Source organism: Loxodonta africana, chromosome 3 (genome assembly GCF_030014295.1).
Source record: "Loxodonta africana isolate mLoxAfr1 chromosome 3, mLoxAfr1.hap2, whole genome shotgun sequence".
NCBI lineage: Eukaryota > Metazoa > Chordata > Mammalia > Proboscidea > Elephantidae > Loxodonta > Loxodonta africana.
In genome coordinates, this window is record NC_087344.1 from 149,991,951 (window position 1) to 150,015,016 (window position 23,066).

Consider the following 23,066-nt stretch of genomic DNA (forward strand, 5'->3'; position numbering starts at 1 on the left):
CTCCCTGTTTCTAGTGAGGTGTGGAATTTTTCACCTAGCTCTCCTTAGGGCACTGCCACAGGATATAAAACAGCTTAGCTGAAGCAAGGCATTGACTCCTCTGCAACAGTGTCCTAATAATTATGTTGCACTCATCTGGCCCTCTTTTAGTGTTGTCTGATGAGACAGCCATGAGGGGTCGGCACCTTTGACAATTTTTCCTTTTACTGCTTGTGTAAGTAATAAAGTATCTAAATCCAAAAAAGAATTTTTTTTTAACCATCTGAATCTGTTATGCTTTGACTTTACTTTCTCTTGTGCTTGACATCTTGTACTCACTTTGATTCTTGCTGAACCTCCATGCATTTTCAGTTTTCTTTAATTCTGCGCTCATGGGGTTATCAAGAATGTGGTATGTAAAGAACCAGCGAGGAACTGCAGCGGACATATGTATTGTGCACATTTCCTCTTCTTGCATGCATGCTTCCTTTTCCCATTGAATTTCACTTACAAAACATATGTTCAAAGTTAAAATCATAAATAATTCCAAGACGGTGACAGCAGAACATTAAATTAAGTGTGAGAATTTTGAGCGTAGGGCCATCTGTGAGTGTACAGGTCACATGCCCATGAAGTCAGCCCTGTATAGGGTCCAAGGCCAGGTGCCAATAAGAGTTCAAACACCCTCAGGGAGTAGAGAAGCCGTCACACAACACGACTATCCAGAGAACCAGAGCCTATGGGAGATGACAGGTGGATAATACCTTCACATACAGCTTTCACTCTCTTCCAAAGTCCTCATTAACTACTAATTGAGACGTGTGGTCTCTGACTTCATCCATTATTTCAATCCAGACTTAGTCAATGACTTTGGGGCTTCTATTTTTTTAATTTACCTGGGACCCACAGTCGTCAGTAGCAGGAAGAGATTCATTCTTCACAAGATTTCCCGCTTCAATAACTCCAGCTCCTGTTGAATTAAATTCCAGACCCCCAACTCACATGAAGACACTCAGAGATTGGTGGTCAGTTTCTGGATAGTCGAAGGATTTTGCTTCCTTGTGAGACTTCTATTCCATTAAAGTCCTGCAGTTTATGCCCATTTCTAGATTGCTTAGCTATTCTTTTCCGCACAGAAATTGATATTGATATTACTGTGGAGTTGCAGCCTACTTACCCAGAAAAACCCCGTCACCATCGAGTCGATTCTGATTCATAGTGACCCTATAGGACAGGGTAGAACTGCTCCCTAGAGTTTCCAAAGAGCTCCTGGGAGATTCAAACTGCCGACCTTCTGGTTAGCAGCTGTATCACTTAACTGTTACGCCACCAGGGTTTCAGCCTACAGTCAGGCAAAAAGATACAGAAAGAAAGAAAAGAAAAGAATGGGGATCCCAACCAGCCTGTGAAGACATCAGTTGAATTCAATCGATGTAGAAGTAAATTAGCTGCACTCCCTTTATGCTTGAGAATTTCACATACCAAAATCAGCTTAAAAACCTAATGAAAGAGGTGTAAGGTAGGAAAAATGCCAGGATTTGGAGATTGGAACACCAAACGTAGTAAAAGGATAAAGACCTGGAATTCCTCATTGACCTAAGAGTATAACAATGGACTCTCTGGTAGGATCACTCTGGAAATATATAGCCCTGGGCCTCATTCACATGTCCCACCAGTAGGCTATCATGTTGTGGCCTTGTCCTGAGTGAATTCATACGCCTCTGAGCTGCATCTTCCCAGACTCTGGGGGACCAAGAACCTGCTCCATCTGCGTCACCCTTGACACATGTCTTGGGGTAGAGTTGGACCTCAACTCAGAACCATGTTCTCTGTCTGTAAATAAGAGGGTGTCTGACAGTTTCTAGAGATTCCTCAGGCTGTCTAATAATTCTCTGAAGAACTATGATTGGCTGTGTTTCCTTGGGACTTAGTGTGTTTTTTGTGCCCTTGGCCTGAGAGAGTGCATTAGGAGATTCCATCACAACAAATAAGTTTTTACCCCCAGGTGGGGCTCCTTTTTTACTTTTCAATAGCCAGTTTCCCTGTATGTGGTATGGGTAGCACTGGTAGTACTTGAGATAATTTTAGGTGGTACAAGGATGAATGATGAGTATTTTAATATGAATAAGTATGTATCTAATTCCATACTCATACCTAACATGCATAACAGGCACATCAAGCCCACTTTGATGCCTTCTTTGTAGAGATGAGAAATAGCATTGGTATCATGAGCCTGGTGGCAACACTTCGTCAGATGTTCTTTCCACCTCTAAACTTTCCTTGGACTTCTCTCCTTGGGTGACAGCTGTCCTGCTTGATGTCTTGCTCCCAAGTTCTACATCTATTGTCATGCAGCTTCCCCAGATACCACCCCAACACACCTGTGGTGACATGAGATCCTTTAAGTGACCTTTTGCCTTGGTTCTTTGGTAAAACCAAGTTTTCTATCCCCAAAGGGTTTGTTACTTCTTTTCAGGCTGATTGACATTTCCTGAGTAAGCTGTAAACAACTTGATGTTTGATACTTTTTGTCTGGCCCTGAGCTGCTTGCAGTCTATCCTGTAATTAGTATGCACCTTCCTGGATTGGTCAATATACCACGCAAATGCAGTGACTATAGGCTATGCAAATGGAGTATCTATAGGCTACCAAGCAAATGGGGTAGCTGTAGGCTACTGTGCAAATGAAGTGTCTGTGGTCTACCAAGAGGGGTTGTTCAATTCATGGCCTTGGTGGGAGGGCCATGCCTTGAAACTGATGAGGAATTTGTGTATATATATATATATTAAACCCCTCAGAGGTTTTTTGGACAGGAAGAAGCAGAAGGAAGAAAGAAAAGAGAAGGAGCAGAGAGAGAGAGAGAAGAGGTAAAGAAGTTCTTAAAAGAGCTGTAACACAGGTCAAGGGCTGTAACACTGAACATGGTGACAGGCCTGGAAGGGGCCCAGTGCAGACTCAATGGTGATACACAGCAGAGCCAAGAGGAGCCTGTCCTGAGGGGGCCGAGAGGATCCTTCAATGGCTGAGAGGAGCTGAGAGAGATGCCCTACTCTGAAGAAGGGAGTCTTGCCTACATGGTTCCTGATCTTGACCCTGAATTGCAGCCTGTTGATCCTGATCCTGAATTGTATCCTGTTACTTCCTTAATAAACCACTAAACTGTAAGTGTGGTTCTATGTGGACATGGGAACAGATCATTGACCCCAGAAAAGAAGTAGAGCCTGCTGTGGGAGGGATGGCTGGTGTTAGAATTGGTGAAAAGTTTGGAGGGTGGAGATATATCTGACTGCCTCTTCATGGGAATCAGCTTTGGGCTGATCCTGCTCATTATCCCCCATGAATTCTGAAAGGTTCTGACGCCAATGCTAGTATTCCCACCTTTTTACAACATCCGTGGCCTGTAAAGCAGCCTCTTTTTTTTTTTTTTTTTTTGCGGCTCCGATTTTGAAACAAGCAATCGTGAAAGGGTTATTAAGGATTATTAACCATCCCATAATAGTTTTTTTCAGAAACGCCTACTCTTGCTACATTTCTGTCAAAACTTTTACAGCACTTGACCATGATTCGTCAAATTCCCAGGTTTCTTGTCTTCTCTTGGCAGGAGACCAAGGTGCAGGCGCACTGACTCTGAATCTATCCGCTGTATGACCTTCCCGGGGTGGCAGTAGCCAGCCATCGCCCTTTTTTCAGGGTTATGTGTAGTATTTTTAGAGCCCTGTGCAAAAAACAATTCTCTAAAATTATGTGGACTGAGCATGCATCGAAAGACTGAGGATCCTCCTCTCACTGTTCATACATATGTATGTCACTCCTTATAAGAGGAACAAATCTGCCCTGGGTCAGGGAGCTGGCAGCCTTAGGTCAGGAGACTCTGCCTATCTCCCAGTTTGCAACTGTGAAGAAAACTTTCTGTTCTTTCAACCTTGTGTCCGGCTGACTTGAATTGGCTAGCCTGCTTGACAAGAACCTGTGAGTTGATGGCTTCAGTTTCCTCTTTCCCCATCCCTTTTCTCAAGGCCTCTCTTACCTCCTTCATGGGCAGACAGCATTAGCTCTCCGTGTGCCTCGGATTTGCACCTGACATGCGTCAGGAGATTGGAAACTTAGGAAGATCCCTTCAGCTGCCCTCTCTTTCAATGCTGGTGGAGACTGTAAATGCTGTTGTTGCTAGTTGCTGTCAAGTCGATTCCTACTCATCACGACCCCCTATGTGCAGAGTAGAACTGCTCCATAGCGTTTTCAAAGCTGTGGTCTTTCGGAAGCAGGTTGCCGGGTGTGTCTTCCAAGATGCCTCTGGGTGGATTTGAAACACCAACCTTCGTGCTACTAGTTGAGGGTTTGACTGTTTTTACCATCCAGGGCCTCCAGGAATTTAAATAAAAAGGACATTATCTTCTCACTGTCAGAAATAAGTTTAGATTTCTCCTTCTCTGAAAATGCTGAATGTTAAACTATAGAAGAAAACCCTAGATCTTGTGTTGGCAGGTGTGGGCGTTTTGCCACCAGTTCCCAGGGTGTGTGCTCACCTCTCTCTCCTTCTGAGCCACAGTGTCCTAGTAAATTGAAATAACCTGGAATCCTTCTTCACTATCTAAACTGAGAAAAGGGAAGACGGGCCCTGGCGCCCCCTGGTGGCTACTGTGGGCACAGCACAGAGAGATCTGCAAGGCCCCATTAGATGCTGGGGGAGGGGGGCGGTAAGTGGCTGGGAGGCGGGAGAAGACAAGGGCAGGGTCAAAGAAAACCAGCTAAAACGTGAAAGATGCCAAGTGATTGTTCACGACATTGAACTACAAGCCGTGCATCCTACAGAGTGATACAGCTCGATGAAGAAGAGCTGTGAACTTTTCTCCCCAGAGCAAGAGATTTCCTTGCCCAAATATAAAATACCTGAATTAAGAAGGAAGTCCATTTTCTGTGCCTTTCCAATGAAAAAACATGGCTTTGCAGAGAGTTTAAGGGCTTTCCTCAGTCCGAGCGTAAGGTCTAAGTTATGCTGTGGCTCCCTGAGGGAGGAGTTTCTGACCTAAAGGAGCCTATCGACACAGTGGCTAGGAACTGCTTAGATACTGGGTTCCAGGCATATCAGATATCCCAAGGTTATTACAAAGATCTTCGATCTGGTCTGTGGCTAGGGGCACTACCTCTGGGAAGGCCTCCCTTCCAGTCCTGGCACCACTACTTGCCTTCTGTTTGACCTTGGCCCAAGTCCTTCAATGTTTCAAGTCTCATATGAAAATAATCGTATTAACTGTCTCGTAGAGTTATTGTATAGATTAATGGGATGATATAATAATACACATAACATAGTGTATGGCACATATTAGGTATACCAAAGAAAATCCAAACCTATGGCCATCAAGTCGATTCCAACTCGTAGTGACCCTATAGGACAGAGTAGAACTGCTGCATAAAGTTCCTAGGGAACACCTGGTAGATTTGAACTGTGGACTTCAGCACTACGCCACCACACCTTGAATATCAGGTATGGGAAATAGGAAATAACATCGAAGATAAGTTTTTCCTCCCTTAATTGTTAAAATATAGGAAAAGAGTACATGTTTCTGCTTTGGGCCATAATGGAGTAACAGAGATGGCATTTACTTTTCTACCTTAAACCACTACAAGACCAGACAAAATATATGTGAAAGAGCTCTCTGGAGAAACTGAACCACAGGAAGTGTAGGACAGAGCTCAGACTGAGCCCCTAAGAGTGTGTGTTCCCACCAGCCTGAATGGAAAGAGCATCTAACACATGTGGCATGAAGGAGAGTCTTCAGAAGGGTAATACCTGAACACTGTGTCCACATTAACCTTAGACTAAGGATTTTCTGAACCCACCAAACAAAGCTTAAAAACCAGCCTGGAAAGAATCAAACTGTGCCCAAGAAGCTTAATGGCATCCCAGAGCAAAGTCCACAAAATATTTAAAGGATTATACAAAAATATTTTTTAAATACTTAACATAAAATTCACAATGTCTGGCATCTAATAAAAATTTTTAGGTATGCCAATACTGGAGTCCTGCTGCCAGATGATATGATCCATAACCATGAGAAAAGTCAACAGAAACAGACACAGAAATAACCTAGTTGATAGAATCAATAGACAAAATATTTAAAAAGCTATTATGAACAGACTGTATTCATTCAGAAAAATGGAGGAAAGCATGAGCTTGATGAGGAGAGAAATGAAAGACACATATATATATGACTCAAATAGAACTTCTAGAATTGAAAAACACACTAAATGACTTTATCAGTTAATTGGACACTGTAGACCATAAATTATCTAAAATGAAACCCAGAGGGAAAAAAGAACTAAAAATGAAAAGAACAGAGCATCATTGACCTGTGAGAAAACATCAAGTGGTCTAATGTCCATGTAACTAGAGTCCTTGCAACAGAGCAGCTGGAATGGCAGAAAAAGTGTTTGAAGAGATAACAATAGTCCCAAGGGGAAAGGTCCTGGCTCCTCCTTGTGGCCGCTGTGGAGACAGCAGGTAAGGATCTATCAGTACAACCTGAGGGGCCACCCCATACCAAAGAGGGTAGCAAAGAGGTGGATCAAGGGTAGATACAAAGAAAACTAGGCAATGTGCAGGACCTTAAAATGAGAAGTTGTATGGCCTATGGACTGAGCTACCTTGATGAGTAAGAGCTGAGAGCTGCTCTTCTCCTTAGCATGGAATATTGCCCGCTTATATCTGAGCCAACACTGAAGGCAAGGTTTAGCGAGTTGCTGATGAGGAAGCTGAGATTTGCAGAGTTTAATGGATTTCCTTGGTCTCAGGACTGTTTACACTAAATCACGTCCAGTCCTCTCAGTTGCTGATGCTTCAAAGCATGAGCTATAGAGACAGTTATATGTGGAAAGATCTTCAAGTCTATTAGTCCATCTGCTCAGCTCATGAAAAAGGGAACAATGGTGGGTCATTTGCTTCAAAGTTGGCCCAATAACATTTTTATAATCTTACGGTGAAAGGACTGAAGAATGTGACACAAGCCCCAGAATCTTTAGAGTGATGGTACATAGGAGTACATCAAAATTTAAATTCAAATAAAAAACACTCTACATAACAAAGAAGCTATTTTTATTTTGTATGTATTTTTTACCAAAGTACTCTATTATATGCCCAATAGGTTTTTTTTTTTTTTTTTTTTTTATGAAAAACAGTAAGTGCCCTGATCATTTGCTACATTCCCTATTCTCCGGAGATAACCAGTTTCAACCCATATAACCAATTATCTGTCTCGATCTCTCTTTACCTCTAAAGAAACATTGTTATGCCTTGATATTCCAGTTTTCCACCGCAGGCCCTGCAGACTGCCTGCAAAGGGAAAAACGCTGTGCATATGGGTGCATGGGTGCACCACCTACTAGTCAATATCAAGGGAGTCCACAAGGCCCTTCACTTGGCTTCCACTCACTTGCCAACCAACTTAATCCACTTCACGAGTCCACACAGTGAAAGGAAACTTTGCAAGAACAAAAGCCAGGCAAGCAGCTTTGAGGTTTATCGGTGGAACGGGTTCTCCGGTGGGACAGGAAGCGATGGGGGCGCTCCTGAGTAAGGAGCATAGGTGGTCCACACCCAGCAACTGAAACCCCTGCTGTGAACGCCCGGTTCCTCGGCCTACCATTCCCTACTTCCTCCTTTTTTCTTTCCAGTTCTCTTATCTGTTGTTTCCAGTCTCTCCTCCTTCCTCAACTGAAACCCCTGCTGTGAACGCCCGGTTCCTCGGCCTACCATTCCCTACTTCCTCCTTTTTTCTTTCCAGTTCTCTTCTCTGTTGTTTCCAGTCTCTCCTCCTTCCTCAGGAGACGTGAGGAAAAGGGTGCCGGGCCTCAAGGCCACGGGGAGCAGGAGGAGAGCAGGGATCTGCAGCAGCTCGCCCTTCTTCCTTGGGGGCCCGAAACCTTTCTAGCTCCTTAATGAGGATCAGAGGCTGGACGCGGAAAGGGGAGTAACAAGTTTCATTCACAATTTGAGGTGTTTTTTCAATCCTTCACTTAAAGGAAACACTAAGGTTCCACCGAGACTTGAACTCAGATCGCTGGATTCAAAGTCCAGAGTGCTCACCATTACACCATGGAACCACAAGTCTTTGCACCGGTGTGGCGGTAGGAATCCCCAAGTCCACTGCCCAGGGGAAGTCGATTCTGACTCATATCTATGATCATTTCAGTTAAAAAGAAGAAGAAAAAACCTCTTGCTGTCCAATGGATTCTGACTTCTAGGGACCCTGTATGAGCATCTCAATAGAGGTGTGTGAATACTCATGTAGCATCCATAGCTTCCACGACTAATCTCAAGGCAGTCCTCTATCAGTCAGGACTTGATGACCATTGACCTGTGTGAGTGGACTCATCCATCTTGCTTTCTCTCTGCACCTCTCTTTTTATTGACTTCTATCATTTCATTTGCATCTCAAGAAATTGTGGTAAAATCCACTTTGGGTTTAGCGTATAGCACAGCTCTTTAAGTCTCTGTCATAAATCACACAGTGGCCTCATTTACCAGCATTTCCTGCCCCAAGGTGAAATTTCTGCAAACAACAGTGTTATTTTCCTTTTCCTTGCCTTCACCCATTACTCATTGCCCAGGGAGGGCAGATAATTGTCAGGGCAGGACCTGGGACTTCCAGGGTGCCTTGTCCAAATAGCATCTACTACACTCCAAAGCCACCACAGCTTCCCATGTGTAATGTAGAAAGGTGTCTCCACAGTGTTCTATCTGGGGAGTGAGTTCTGAAGGCAGGAGAACTCTCTTTTTCTTCTTTATAGATTTCTTTTTTTGGTAAGTTTTTCTTACAAAAAACATGTGTTTGTTAGATATACAACAAAAAACAATTAACCTTCTTTAACATTTATACACTCTGAGAAACCACACTAACCTCATCTGCAGTGACTCAAAATCGACCACGTGCTGTTAAGGCTACAAGACAGGGGTCTGACATTTACTCAGCCCCAGTCTGTCTTCTGAGAGCTTGGCCATGTCCATTACATTCCAATTTCTCAATGTATCATGACCTAGAAACTTCACAGTTTTTTATTTGTTTTTTGAAGTGCAGTAAAGATTTAACTCCATCCAAAGAAATTCATCTTTTCTTTGTTTCTCAGAGATAACTCAAAAAAAAAAAAAAAAAACCAAAACACTAAGCCCCTTGGCTCTCAGGTTGATTCTGACTCATAGTAACTCTATAGGACACGATAGAACAGCCTAGTAGGGCTTCCAAGGATGGAAATCTTTACAGACACCCATTCCTACATCTTTCTCCCTTGGAGTGGCTGGTGGGTTCAAATCATCGAGCTTTTGCTTAGAAGCCCAGCACTTAAAAACTGTGTCTCCAGTCCTCCTTGAGATAACTCTAAATGCTTGGAACTTGCTGAGTAATAGAGGTGCCTTTGTTTTCTATAGGCCTCCAGACCACACTTGAGGGTTTATAAGATGACTCAAGTGGGGGCTGGCAAGGCTAGAAAGAGGACCTTCTGGTGTAGGGCAACCTAGGGCGAGGGGTGCAGAGGTTGGGGAAAACTTCATTCAGTCATGCCTAAGAAAAGAGGATCAGGAAAAGGCTCTGAACAGAAAAGCTCCACAGGCTTCCTTGTTGATGAGAGACATCTATGCACATGGAAGGGTAATGCAGCCCTTTATGAGACAAGGACTCACCATGTTTAGAACCTTCCCAGTCCTTGCCCTATGTGTCTCCTCATTTGTATTCTTTATGCTTTAAAACTGTAATTGTAAGTATAGGATTTTCTGTGAGTCATTCCAGTCAATTATGAAACCCAAGGGAGTAGTGAGAACCAGCAGGTCAGAAGTGAGGGGAATGAGCATCTCTGAGGTTATGGCTGGTATCCTGAAGGGGGAGAGGGAACTTCTGAGTATGTAGCCAGCAGGTCAGAAGTGAGTGGGTCACGAGGACTCCCAAGGTTGCAGCTGGTGTCTGTGCCCTTTACTTGTGAGGTCTGCCCTAGCTCCAGAAGTTTAGGGTCAGTGGAAGATGCTGCATGTGCACCTGGTGTCAGAACAAGTGTGGAAGAGAATTGGATTGATGTAGGTAGATTTGGGTCGATCAATAAATATTTGGCGTCAGAGAAGTGGGAATTGATTTCGGCTCTTACAACATGTAAATATATCAAGATATCCAGGGGCACCCATTTGTGTCACACGGTAGGTGTATCCAAGTTGCCTTACAGTATTGTCTCGTTATTTCATTTATGTGCACAAAATACCACAACACTAAATATGTGTATAATAGATGTAAACTTTGTCTTTAAATTATACACACAGTTTCATACCTTACAAAGAGATTATTATCATACATTCCTTTGGCACTCAAAATTACCTCTTCTTCCTAAGGCTAGTTTGTGCCTTTGAAAAGTGAGTTGGATTGCTTGGCCTAATGATTTCAAAATGCTTAGACTACATTAAAGAATTACCTGGCCATGCATACACGTAATGGAGTTCTATGTGGCCAAAATGTGAGGGTCTCTATGGACTGCTACTGAATTATTGCTAGGATAGTTTACGTGAAAAAAAGCAAAGCAAGAAGTGAAAAAATGTATACAGTATTCAACCTTTTCTTTAAGAAACGAGAGGATAGACATGTTTCTACTCATTATTAATACTTGCTGATTTTTCAGGAAGGACAAGCCAAAAGGTAATAAAAATGTTTTCATCTAGAGGATGTGGTTTAAGCTATAGACATGATAGTGAGACTTTGCTAAGTATTATCTTTTTTATATAGTTCTGATTTTTAAACCATGTGATGTTTTACATTTTCGAAGAAAAAGAAAACACTACAATTGATGAAAAGAAGTACAAAAATTTAAAATGAACCGTATGTCAAAATGATAATACAATCACATAGAAAATATTCATGTGAATTTTAAACGCAGTTCTCTGACTGTGACCCATAGCGGTGTATGTTCTTATGTCAGAAGCATCTACAAAGAGATTTTGAACTTTACTTTGTAGATTTGTTTTTGGTAGTCATATTGATGGAATAATTTGGAAACAGTTCTCTGTGTATTTTAGAAGAGAGCACATGAGTAAATGTATTAAAAATTGTTTGGAATCAGGGTTATCAACATGAGAGAGAAGAGATAAAAATATGGACTAGGGAAAGTGGAGGAAGAACCCCTTCATGTTGGATTGGGATTGAAAGTGACAGTATAAGCTCATGAATTCAATATGAATATTTGCTCACTATGTCCATTCACAGGGCCTAGAAGCAATGCTACCTAGTGGCTACATCTTTGTTGCGAATGCCATTCTCCACCAAAAGAACCAGATTCCTAGGAGAAATGACTGATTTTGGAAAAGGAAATCACAAGATGAGCTTGGAACTTCTTGTGCCAGAAAGGAAGAAAGTGCTCCTTGATGCTTGGAAGCAAGTCAAAAGATCACAGGAACCAACTTGAACAGATCCGAACTGGTCCAAATTGAGACAATTTGAGCATCCAAAACAATAATGGTAATGGATAACAACACATTGAAGTTAAAAATTAAGCCACGAGTTCATAGAATCTAAGATTGGGGAGGGAAGTGCTATAATAAAAATGCGGAGGGAAGCTCTAAATAAAAAGCCCTGCCTAGAGAAAAATGCACTTCCACTGGTGAAAACTAGTTCCTCATCCTCTCAGATCCTGGCAGTGTATTCAGATAGTCTGGTGGCTTGCACTAGTGTGTGGGGAAGAAGAGCCAGAGAAGGAAGTAGGAGGAGGAGCAGGGACAAAAGAAGAAAAGAAAGAGAGAAACCCGGAAAAGTTTAAGAACCGTGTAGTGGGGAGAGAGGCAGCTGGACGCACTCACTTAGCAGTTTATGTCTATGGTTTCATTTATATATGATAACTGAAGTCCCATTCAAGTCAGTGTTTGAATAGCTGAGGGTATAGGGTTAAAGGGGAGTCCAACTATAACTAAGTTATTAGTTTGCTGATAGACATATTTCTATGTATTTGATGGGTTTTCTTTTAATTCTTTCAATTTTTTGGTTTTTCTATGACTGTATCTAGGAAAGACTTAGGGAGTAGTAGCTTTATTTTCAAGCCCTGGTGGCGCAGAGGTTAAGAGCTCAGCTGCTAAACAGAGGTTGGCACTTCAAGTCCACCAGCTGCTCCTTGGAAACCCTACGGGGCAGTTCTACTCTTTCCTACAGGGTAGTTATATGTCAGAATTGACTTGACAGAAACATGTTTGGTTTTTTGATTTCAGATTTATTTCTAGAAGGCAAAAACACGGTTAATTTTCCTCAAACAATATTATTGAGTATCTATCATGCAATTTTCAATAAAAGCTTCTCAGTTTAATTTAAAAAATAATTATTATATTTAGCCACCCATGAATAAATTCCCTAAAGCTAGGTTTTTTTCAAACTCCTCTGCTGTCTACATGCATCACAATCACCAGACAGCTTGGTAAAAAGTAAAGATTCCAGGCACAACAATTGGTCTTTATTTGCCTGCAGCAACATAGGAAAAAGGAGAGTTAGGAAAAAGGACAAAATAGAATGTGTGGCTAATTCCCTCCATGAACATACTGCCTCCTTTGCATTGAGACCAGAAGAAAAGGATTGTGCCTAGCTATATTGTACATGTTGATCAAAGATTGTATAAAAGAATTCCGATCACAGGGGGAAAATGCATGTCATGGATTGAATTATGTCCCCACAAAAATGTGTGTATCAATTTGGATGGGCCATGATTCCCAGTATTCTGTGGTTGTCCTCCATTTTGTGATTGTAATTTTATGTGGAGAGGAATAGGGTGGGATTATAACACCCGCCTTACCCAGGACTCACCCCTGATCCAGTGAAAGGGAGTTTCCCTGGGGTATGGCCTACACCACCTTTTATCTCTCAAGAGAGCAAAAGAAAGGGAAGCAAGCAGAGAGTTGGGGACCTCATACCACCAAGAAAGCAGCACCAAGAGAAGTGCACGTCCTTTGGGCACCGGGTCCCTGCGTCTGAGAAGCTCCTTGACAAGGGGAAGATTGAGGACAAGGACCTTGCTCCAGAGCCGACAATGAGAGAAAGCCTTCCCCTGGAGCTGACACCTTGAATTTGAACTTGGAACCTACTAGACTGTGAGAAAATAAGTTTCCTTTTGTTAAAGCCATCCACTTGTGGTATTTCTGTTATGGCAGCACTAGGTGACTAAGACAATGCAGAACAGAATTTCAGATTCTCATGGTTCAGGTTTTCTGGAACCGAGGAGACTAGATAAACGCCTGAAACTATTGCCCTCAGATCATCTTTAAAACTTCAATAAAACTATCCCCTGAAGACTTCTTAAAACCAAAAAATAGTTTACCTTAACCCGTAAAGAATGTCTGCCTTGAGCATTATGCTCTTTTAAGATCCATTTCTGTGGAAACAAATTGACAAGAGCAACTTAAAACATTAGATAGGAAACTTGGGAGGCAGTGAGTTAACGTTAATGAGGAAGGAACAACTCAGAAAGGAGGATTGCACACCTCAAAAAATGTAACCCGTGTCACTAAATTGTACATGTAGAAACCGTGGAATTGGTATATGTTTGGCCGTATATATTCTCACCACCACCAAGAAATGAAATAAATTAAAAAGAAAACGCAGATTCTATGGCCTCACGGCTATGAAATCACTGGAAGTGGAGCCCAGGAATTTCTCCCAAAAACACTCTGGTAATTCCAGAGCACACATGAATTAAAGAATCATGTGGAGTTTTGTATAATAAACGGTTTGGGGAGCAAAGACCACGTTCTTCAACTTACACCTCAATCACTAGAGTGTGACCTTTTTGAAGGCACAGATTATAGTGCCATCTTTGTACCCTCAGACCAGAACTGGGCACAGAACTAGAAAACTAGATGGGGGGTGGTGGAAAAAACCACAATTACTTACTTACAAATAGTTTTCCTTAAAGCCACTGAAAGGGCTAAACTATTTACCTAGTTCCGTTCCATGTTGAACGTATCACTAAAGCGATAAGTGCAATAACCACCCCTGCAGCATGTCTTACAAGCTGGGAAGTAAGTTCTGCTGTGTTACAGTGGTATGGGACATTTAGAAATAATATTCTTGTCACACTTCCCTATTTTTCTGGCATATGTGAGGAGCCCAGGCAAAGAATCATAACATCACTGTTGATCTGTGATTTGCATGCTGGGCCTTGGACTGGGCACTGGCTCACCACACAGTGGGGAGTCAAGCAACTGAACCTACAGGAAAAGAGTAGCTCTGAGGTGGTACAGATACCCAGTGGTGGTAAAGATGTTAGCAACCATGGCCTTAGGTTCCCAGGAAGGGTGAGGATTGTGGGTAACAATCCGAACAGAGTTGGCAGGAAGCAATCAGTAGGACCCTTAGGCTAGAGCCTGGATGAATCAAGATCCTGTGATCTTCAACTACACCAGCTTCGTGTGCTCAGCTGCGCTCAGCAGTGTCATCTAATGCCAGAAAGCAGTGGGACATCCAAGTAGGTGTGAAGCTGAGCAAAGCGCTGGCAGCTGTAGTGGCCGGGATCTAGACAGAAATAAGAATGTACAGAGACAAAGCGGGAGAGAAGGGTGGGCAGAAGCAGTGAGAATCTGCCTGGAACTGTACACCACATACCACAAATGCATTTATTTAAATTGTCAGTTCATGTTTGTAGGTAGAAATCTAAATTAGGCTTTTAACGGGAGTAAATATAAATATTGACTTTAAGTAAGGTGTTTATTAGTTGCTGTGGAGTTGATCATGACTCGTGGCGACCCCATGTGTGCAGCGTAGAACTGCTCCATAGGGTTTTCAAGGCTGTGACCTTTGGGAAGCAGATCAGTTGTGTTCTGAGGTACCTCTGGCTGGGTTCAAACTGCCTAGTTGAACACTTAGTTCTTTGTTCCAACCAGGGACTCCGTTAAAGAAAAACAAAATGATGGGGGTAGATCAAAGCGACACAGGAGTCCATTGAAAGAGCTCCTAATGTGCAAACTAAAATAATTTTAGCAACAATATAAACACAGTAATATTAGATTACCCCAAAGTATAAAATACACATTCACAAGTTCATATTAATATAAAAAAATTTTGAATAAATAAATATAAATGCCCCCCATTTTCATAAGAATAGATTAACATCCCTTGCAGAAGAATCCCAAATAACTTTGGTACTCTGGGCTCAAAGAGGTGTGGTAAAAAACCCACTACTTAAATGGGGCTACCCATAGTGACTTCCTTCCAAAGAAACAGCCTGGAAGTGGGGGGGGGGGGCGGAGAGCACCTTTACAACAAAGACCTGAGGAACGCTACCTCAACCAGGTGACCAAAATTAACATCAACAGTGCTAAGTCATGTTGATATCATGTGATGGAATAGCATTCTACCTCCCCAAACCCATAACCCCAGTCTAATCATGAGAAAAACATCAGACAAATCCCATTGGAGGGACATTCTTCAGAATACCTGACCAGTACTTCTCAGAATTGCCATGGCACACAAGGGAAGTTTGAGGGATTGTCACAGTTAAGATGAGCTTAAGGAGACATGACAACTAAATATAATGATGTATCCTGGAAGAGAAAAATGAAATCAAGCAAAAGCTAAGACAGCTGAATAAAATATGTACTTCAGTTAATAATAATGTATCCATATTAGTTCATTAATTGTGTCAAATGTACCATCTAAGATATTAACAACAGGGGAAACTGGTTGTGAAATTTCAGTGGTATCATCTCAAATTTTCTGTACATAAAATGTTTATTTAAAAAGTTAAAAAAGTAAAAATTAAGTCAGTTAAAAATAAAGAGGCTCTCTTCACAAAACAGGAATTTTTTTTTTTTTTATAGGATGAGAAATTTATTCTTTCACAGTGCTGGAGGCTAAGAACCCAAATTCAGGGTGTCAGCAGAGCCAAGCTCTCTCTGAAGGCTCTAGTAAAAAATCATCCTTGTCTCTCTTTCAGTTTCGGGTAGCCCCAAGTATTTATTGACATCCCTTGGCTTGTGGATGCATCTTCACATGGCCTTCTTCCCAAAAGAGGATTTTTTAATACCCAAAAGGCATAAGAAAAAATCTTCAACATCATTACTCATAATGGAAACAAAAATTTAGGTCACCATGTGTCTTAGTCATCTAGTGCTGCCATAAAAGAAATACTACAAGTGGATGGCTTTCACAAAGAGAAATTTATTTTCTCACTGTCTAGTAGATTATAAGTCCAAGTTCAGGGCATCGGCTCGAGGGGAAGGCTTTCTTTTTCTCTGTCAGCTCTGGAGGAAGGTCCACGTCCTCAATCTTGCCATCGTCGAGGAGCTTCTCAGGCGAAGGGACTCCCTGACCAAAGGACGCGCTCTGCTCCCGGTGCTGCTTTCCTGGTGGTATGAGGTCTCCAGCTGTCTGCTTGCTTCCCTTTCCTTTTATCTCTTGAGAGATGAAAGATGGTGCAGGCCACACCCCAGGGAAAGTCCCTTTACCTTGGAGCAGGGAGGTGACCTGAGTAAGGGTGGTGTTACAATCCCACCCCAATCCTCTCAACATAAAATTACCATCACAGAATGGAGGACAACCACACAATACTGGGAATCATGACCTAACCACGTTGACATAAATATTTTGGGGGGAACACAATTCAATCCACGACATTCCACCCTTTGAGCCCCTAAAAATCACATCCTTGCAGCAAACAAATCATATCTATTCCAACAAATCATAGCAAAAGTCTTAACTCCAAGTCTAAAACCCAAGCATTCCTTTTCATCTGTGAAATCTAGAATACTAATTATCTGCTTCCAAAGGTACAAGGGCAGAACAAGCACAAGCCAGACATTTCCATTACGAATGGGAGAAACTGGAGGAAAGAAGGGATAACAGGCACCAAGTAAGTCACAGAACACACTACATTAGCCCTCAAAGCTTTAAAAATAATCCTCCGTTCTCTAAGACAACTTCCACAATAACCCTGCCCTCCTGCCTCTAGGTATTGGCCACACTCTCCGGATTCTGAATGGAGACCCCTCGACCCTGGGCTTCAACTCTGCCTTCCAGGCCCACTGGGACAGCAACTCTGCTCCCTTGGCTGTAGGCGCACCCTTTTCCTCAACCATCTGAGTGGCAACTCTACCCTTACAAACACCAGAGGCCATGCGTCCACCCCGTACCTTTTGAGACTGAGGCAGCTCAACTTCTTGTGTTGTCTCTTCAGCTTCTGCTTCCTGGTCTCTTGGCCTCTTGCCTCCTGGGCCTCACACTCACATCTGCCCTACTGGGGCAAGTGTTCCAAAGCTCTGTAGCCCCACCTATAAGTGCCTGGAGGCACCCCCACTCCACCAGGAAGCCTCCTGCGCCCAGGCGCTCAGCTCTCTGGCTCCGTGGGTCGGCTCCAACACCCTCTCGTGCTGGTCTCCAGGTTCTGCTGCTGCTGGTTCTCTGCTGTTGCCCCTTCTCTGCTGCTGCAGGTTCTCTGCTGTCCTGGTCCTCTGCTGCTTTCACAACTCGATCTATTCACAGTTTCAAAACCACTTCCACATTTTCGTATCTGAAAGAGCAGCATTCCACTCTCTCAGTACAAAATTCTGTCTTAGTTGTCTAGTGCTGCCGTAACAGAAATACCACAAGTGGATGGCTTTAACAAAGAGAAGTATATTCTCTCACAGTCTAGCAGGTCACAAGTCCCAGTTCAGAGTGTCAGCTCCACGGGGTGGCTTTCACTCTCTGTGGGCTCTAGAGGAAGATTCCTTGTCCTCAACCTTCCCCTGGTTGAGGAGCTTCTCAGGCAAAGTGACCCTGCATCCAAAGGACAAGTTCTATACCCAGTGCTGCTTTGTTGGTGGTATGAAGTCCCCAACTCTCTGCTTGCTTCCCTTTCCTCTCATCTCTTGAAAGATAAAACGTGGTGGAGACCACACCCCAGGGAGGTGACTTGAGTAAGGGTGGTGTTACAATCCCACCCTAATCCTCTCAACATAAAATTACAATCACAAAATAGAAGACAACCACACAACATTGGGAATCATGGCCTAATCAAGTTGATACACACATTTTTGGGGAGATACAATTGAACCGATGACACCATGGTATACCATCATACACCCATCAGAATGGGTCAAACGTAAAACACAGAAGATGAAGTAGAGAAAAATATATTTCCTTTGGTGTTTTAGTATTGGAAGAGAGAAAACATATTTTTCTAGTGTTTTAGTAGAGCTGTATAAACTGATTAATTTCTAGTTCTTGAAACATAATTCCTTCTTCTAAAGTCTGTCTCACGATTGGCACTTTAAAGAAAAATAAGGTAATCAGTTTTTAGTTGCTGATTAAGCTATGCTGCTCTCCCAAGGAAAAAAACAACCCAAAACCGAGGTAGCTGAACAAAGCTTACATCATCTTGTGATAGAAACCAGGACGGCATGAAGAGACTTGCAGAACTCCAGGATGGCATGAAGAGACTTGCAGGACGTCAATAATAGATCACTTTATCATCGTGTCTACATAAAAGAAAAACCAACATTCCTGAAAACCTCTAAACCCTGACTTTCACCCTATAAAAACCCTCCAATTAGTCGTCTAGGTTTAGACAGAATTTGAGAGAAATTTAATCCCCTCTTTCTCTCGTACACCGGTGTTCATTAAAGGCCTCTTGCTGCTTACCTCCTCCTGTCTCAGTATTGGCTTTGCAGCAGCCGGCTCGAATCCACGATTTACAGTAACAAAAACACCAAGTGCTGACAAGAATGTAGATCACTATATCTCTTGTTCATGTTGAGGCAGCAAAATAGCTCAACCATTCGGGAAAACTACAAAACCCAGCAATTCCAATAATAGGTACATACCCGAAAGAAATGAATCCACATATCCATAAAAAGACTTGTGCAAGAATTTTCATACCAGCCTTAGTCACAGTAGCCAAAACTAGAAATGACCCAATTGTTCATCAGCTGTCTCTTGTTCACACATTGAAATTACACTCATCAATAACACCAAAATGACACACACACATGCATGCAGGGATATAGCTCAAAAACCTTAGGTTGCATTAAAAAAGACAACCACAAAAAGTATAGTCATTTATGTAAATTTCAAGAGTCAAAACTTGTCTATGGACAGAGAAAACAGAATGGTGATTGCCTAAGAGGGAGTGAGGTAGGGAATGACTGGAAAAATGTTCAAAGGATCTTTGTGAGTTGATGGAAACCTTCTGTAACTTGATCGAGGTGATGGTTATCTTTATCAAAATCCATTGGACTGTGTACATAAGATCTGTGCATTTTACTAAGCTCATACCTATCCATAATAACGCTGAATGTAAATGGATTAATGCACCAATAAAGAGACAGAGAGTGGAAGAATGGATTAAAAAGTAACATGAGCCTCTATGCTGCCTACAAGAGACACACCTTAGACTTAGAGACACAAACAAACTAAAATTCAAAGGATGGAAAAAAAGATATCAAGCAAACAACAATCAAAAGAGAGCAGGTGTGGCAGTATTAATTTCTGAAACAATAGACTTTAAAGTTAAATCTACCACAAAGAATGAAGAAGGACACTATATCATGATTAAAGGGACAATATACCAGGAGGATATAGCCATATTACATATTTATGCACCCAATGACAGGGCTGCAAGATACATAAAACAAACTCTAACAGCAATGAAAAGTGAGATAGACAGCTCCACAATTATAGTAGGAGACTTCAACATGCCACTCTCGGTACAGGACAGAACATCCAGAAAGAAGCTCAATAAAGACACAGAAGATCGAAATGCCACAATCAAACGATTTGACCTCATAGACATATACAGAACACTCCACTAAACAGCAGCCAAGTATACTTTTCTTTCTAGTGCACATGGAACATTCTCTAGACTATGCCACATATTAGGTCATAAAGCAAGCCTTAGCAGAATCCAAAATATCAAAATATTGCAAAGTGTCTTCTCTGACCATAAGGCCATAAAAGTGGAAATCAATAACAGAAAAAACAAGGAAAAGAAATCAAACACTTGGAAACTGAGGAACACCCTGCTCAAAAATGACTGGGTTATGGAAGACGTTAAGGATGGAATAAAGAAATTCATAGAATCCAATGAGAATGAAAACACTTCCTGTCAGAACCTTTGGGACACAGTGAAAGCAACACTCAGAGGTCAATTTATATCAATAAAGGCATACATACAAAAAGAAGAAAGGGCCCAAAACAAAGAATTACCCCTACAACTTGAACAAATAGAAAGAAAGAAACAAAAGAAACCCTCAGGCACCAGAAGAAAGTAAATAATAAAAATTAGAGCAGAATTACATGAAATAGACAACAGAAAAAAAATTGAAAGAGTTAACAAGACCAAAAGCTGGTTCTTTGAAAAAATTAACAAACTTGATAAACCATTGGCCAAACTGACAAGGAAAAACAGGAAAGGAAGCAAATAACCCAAATAAGACATGAGATGGGCGATATTACAATAGACCCAACTGAAATTAAAAGAATGATATCAAATAACTGTAAAAAATTGTGCTCTAACAAATTTGAAAACCTAGAAGAGATGGATGAATATCTGGAAACATACTACCTACCTAAACTAATACAAACAGAGGTAGAACAACTAAATAAACCCATAACAAAAGAAGAGATTGAAAAGGTAATAAAAAAAACTCCCCACGAAAAAAAGCCCTGGCCTGAACGAATGGCTTCACTGCAGAGTTCTACCAAACTTTCAGAGAAGAGTTAACACCACTACTACTCAAGGTATTTCAGAGCATAAGGAAGGACGGTATACTCCCAAACTCATTGTATGGAGCCAGCATAACCTTGATACCAAAACCAAGTAAAGACACCAAAAAAAAAAAAAAAAATTACACACCTACATCCCTCATAAATTTAGATGCCAAAATCCTCCACAAAATTCTAGCCAACAGAATTCAACAACATATCAGAAAAATAATTCACCATGACCAAGCGAGATTCATACAAGGTGTGCAGGGATGTTTCAACACAAGAAAAACAATTAATGTAACCCATCATACAAATAAAACAAAAGAGAAGAACCACATGGTCGTATCAATTAATGCAGATGCATTTGACAAAGTCCAACACCCATTCATTATACACACTTTCAGAAAAATAGGAATAAAAGAAAACTTCCTCAACATAATAAAGAGCATTTATACAAAGCCCCAAACCCAACATCACCCCTAAATGCAGAGGGCCTGTAGCATTCCCCTTGCGATTGGGAACCGGACAAGGATGCCCTTTATCACCACACTTATTCAACAGTGTGCTAGAGGTCCTAGCTGGAGCAATTAGGCTAGCTAAAGAAATAAAGGGCATCCAGATTGGTAAGGAAGAAGAAAAAGTATCTCTATTTGCAGATGGCATGATCTTATACACAGAGAACCCTAATGAATCCTCAAGAAAACTACTGAAGCTAAGAGTTCAGCAGATTGTCAGGATACAAGATAAACATACAAGAATCCATTGGATTCCTCTACACCAACAAAAAGAACATCCAAGAAGAAATCACCAAATCAATACCATTTAAATTAGCCCCCAAGAAGATAAAATGCTTAGGAATAAATCGTACCAGAGACATAAAAGACCTATACCAAGAAAAGTGCTAGACGCTCCTCCAAGACGAAAAGACATCTACATAAGTGGAAAAACATACCATGCTCATGGATAGGAAGGCTTAACCTTGTACAAATGTCTATTCTACCAAAAGTGATGTATACACACAATGCAATTCTCATCCAAATTCCAATGAAGTTTTTAAATGAGATGGAGAAGCAAATCACCAGCTTCATATTGAAGGGAAAGAGGCCCCGGGTAAGTAAAGCATTACTGAAAAAAAAAAAAGGAACAAAGTGAGAAGCCTTACTCTACCTGATTTTAGGAACTATTTTACCACCACAATAGTCAAAACAGCCTGCTACTGGTACAACAACAGATACATAGACCAATGGAACAGAATCGAGATTCCAAACAGAAATTCAAGCACATATGAGCACCTGATATTTGACAAAAGCCCAAAATCAGGTAAATGGGGAAAAGACAGTCTCTTTAACAATCATGGTGGCATAACTGGATATCCATCTGCAAAAAATGAAACAAGACCCATACCTCACATCATGCACAAAAACTAACTACAAATGGATCAAAGACATAAATGTAAAATCTACAATGATAAAGATCATGGAAGAATAAAATAGGGACAGCACTAGGAGTCCTAATACACACCATAAACAGTATACAAAACATTACTAACAATGCACAAACACCAAAAGAGAAATTAGATAACTGGGAGCTCCTAAAAATCAAACACCTATGCTCATACAAAGACTTCAACAAAAGTATAAAAAGATTACCTAAAGATCGGGAAAAAGTTTTTAGCTATAACATTCCCGATCATCATCTGATCTCTAAAAGCTACATGATACTGCAAAAATTCAACTACAAAAAGACAAATAACTCTATTAAAAAATGGGCAAATGATATGAACAGGCACATCACTAAAGAAGACATTCAGGTAGCTAACAGATGCATGAGGAAATGCTCACGATCATTAGCCATTAGAGAAATGCAAATCAAAACTACAATGAGATTCCATCTCACTCAAACAAGGCTGGCATTAATCCAAAAAACACAAAACAATGAATGTTGGAGTGGTTGTGGAGAGACTGGAACACTTATACACTGCTGGTGGGAATGGAAAATGGTACAACCACGTAGGAAATCCTTTTGGCACTTCCTTAAAAAGCTAGAACTAGAACTACTGTACGATCCAGCAATCCCACTCCTTGAAATAGAGCCTAGAGAAATAAGACCCTTTATATGAACAGATATATGCACACCCATGTTCATTGCAGCACTGTTTACAATAGCAAAAAGATGGAAGCAACCAAGGTGCCCATCAACGGATGAATGGATAAATAAATTATGGTATATTCACAAAATGGAATACTATGCCTTGGTAAGAACAATGATGAATCTGTGAAACATTTCCTAACATGGAGGAATCTGGAAGGCATTATGCTGAGTGAAAGTATTCAGTTGCAAAGGGACAAATATTGTATGAGACCACTATTAAAAGGAACTCAAGAAAAATTATTTGATGCTTACGAG

General features: G+C 41.4%; 1 non-coding gene across 1 annotated transcript; it reads right to left on the reverse strand.

Annotated features, from left to right (window-relative positions):
* Positions 1-8,007: 8,007 nt before the first annotated feature.
* Positions 8,008-8,079, reverse strand: TRNAQ-UUG (transfer RNA glutamine (anticodon UUG)). The gene has a single exon. It is a non-coding gene; the product is annotated as a tRNA-Gln (tRNA).
* Between the last annotated feature and the right edge of the window lie 14,987 nt (positions 8,080-23,066).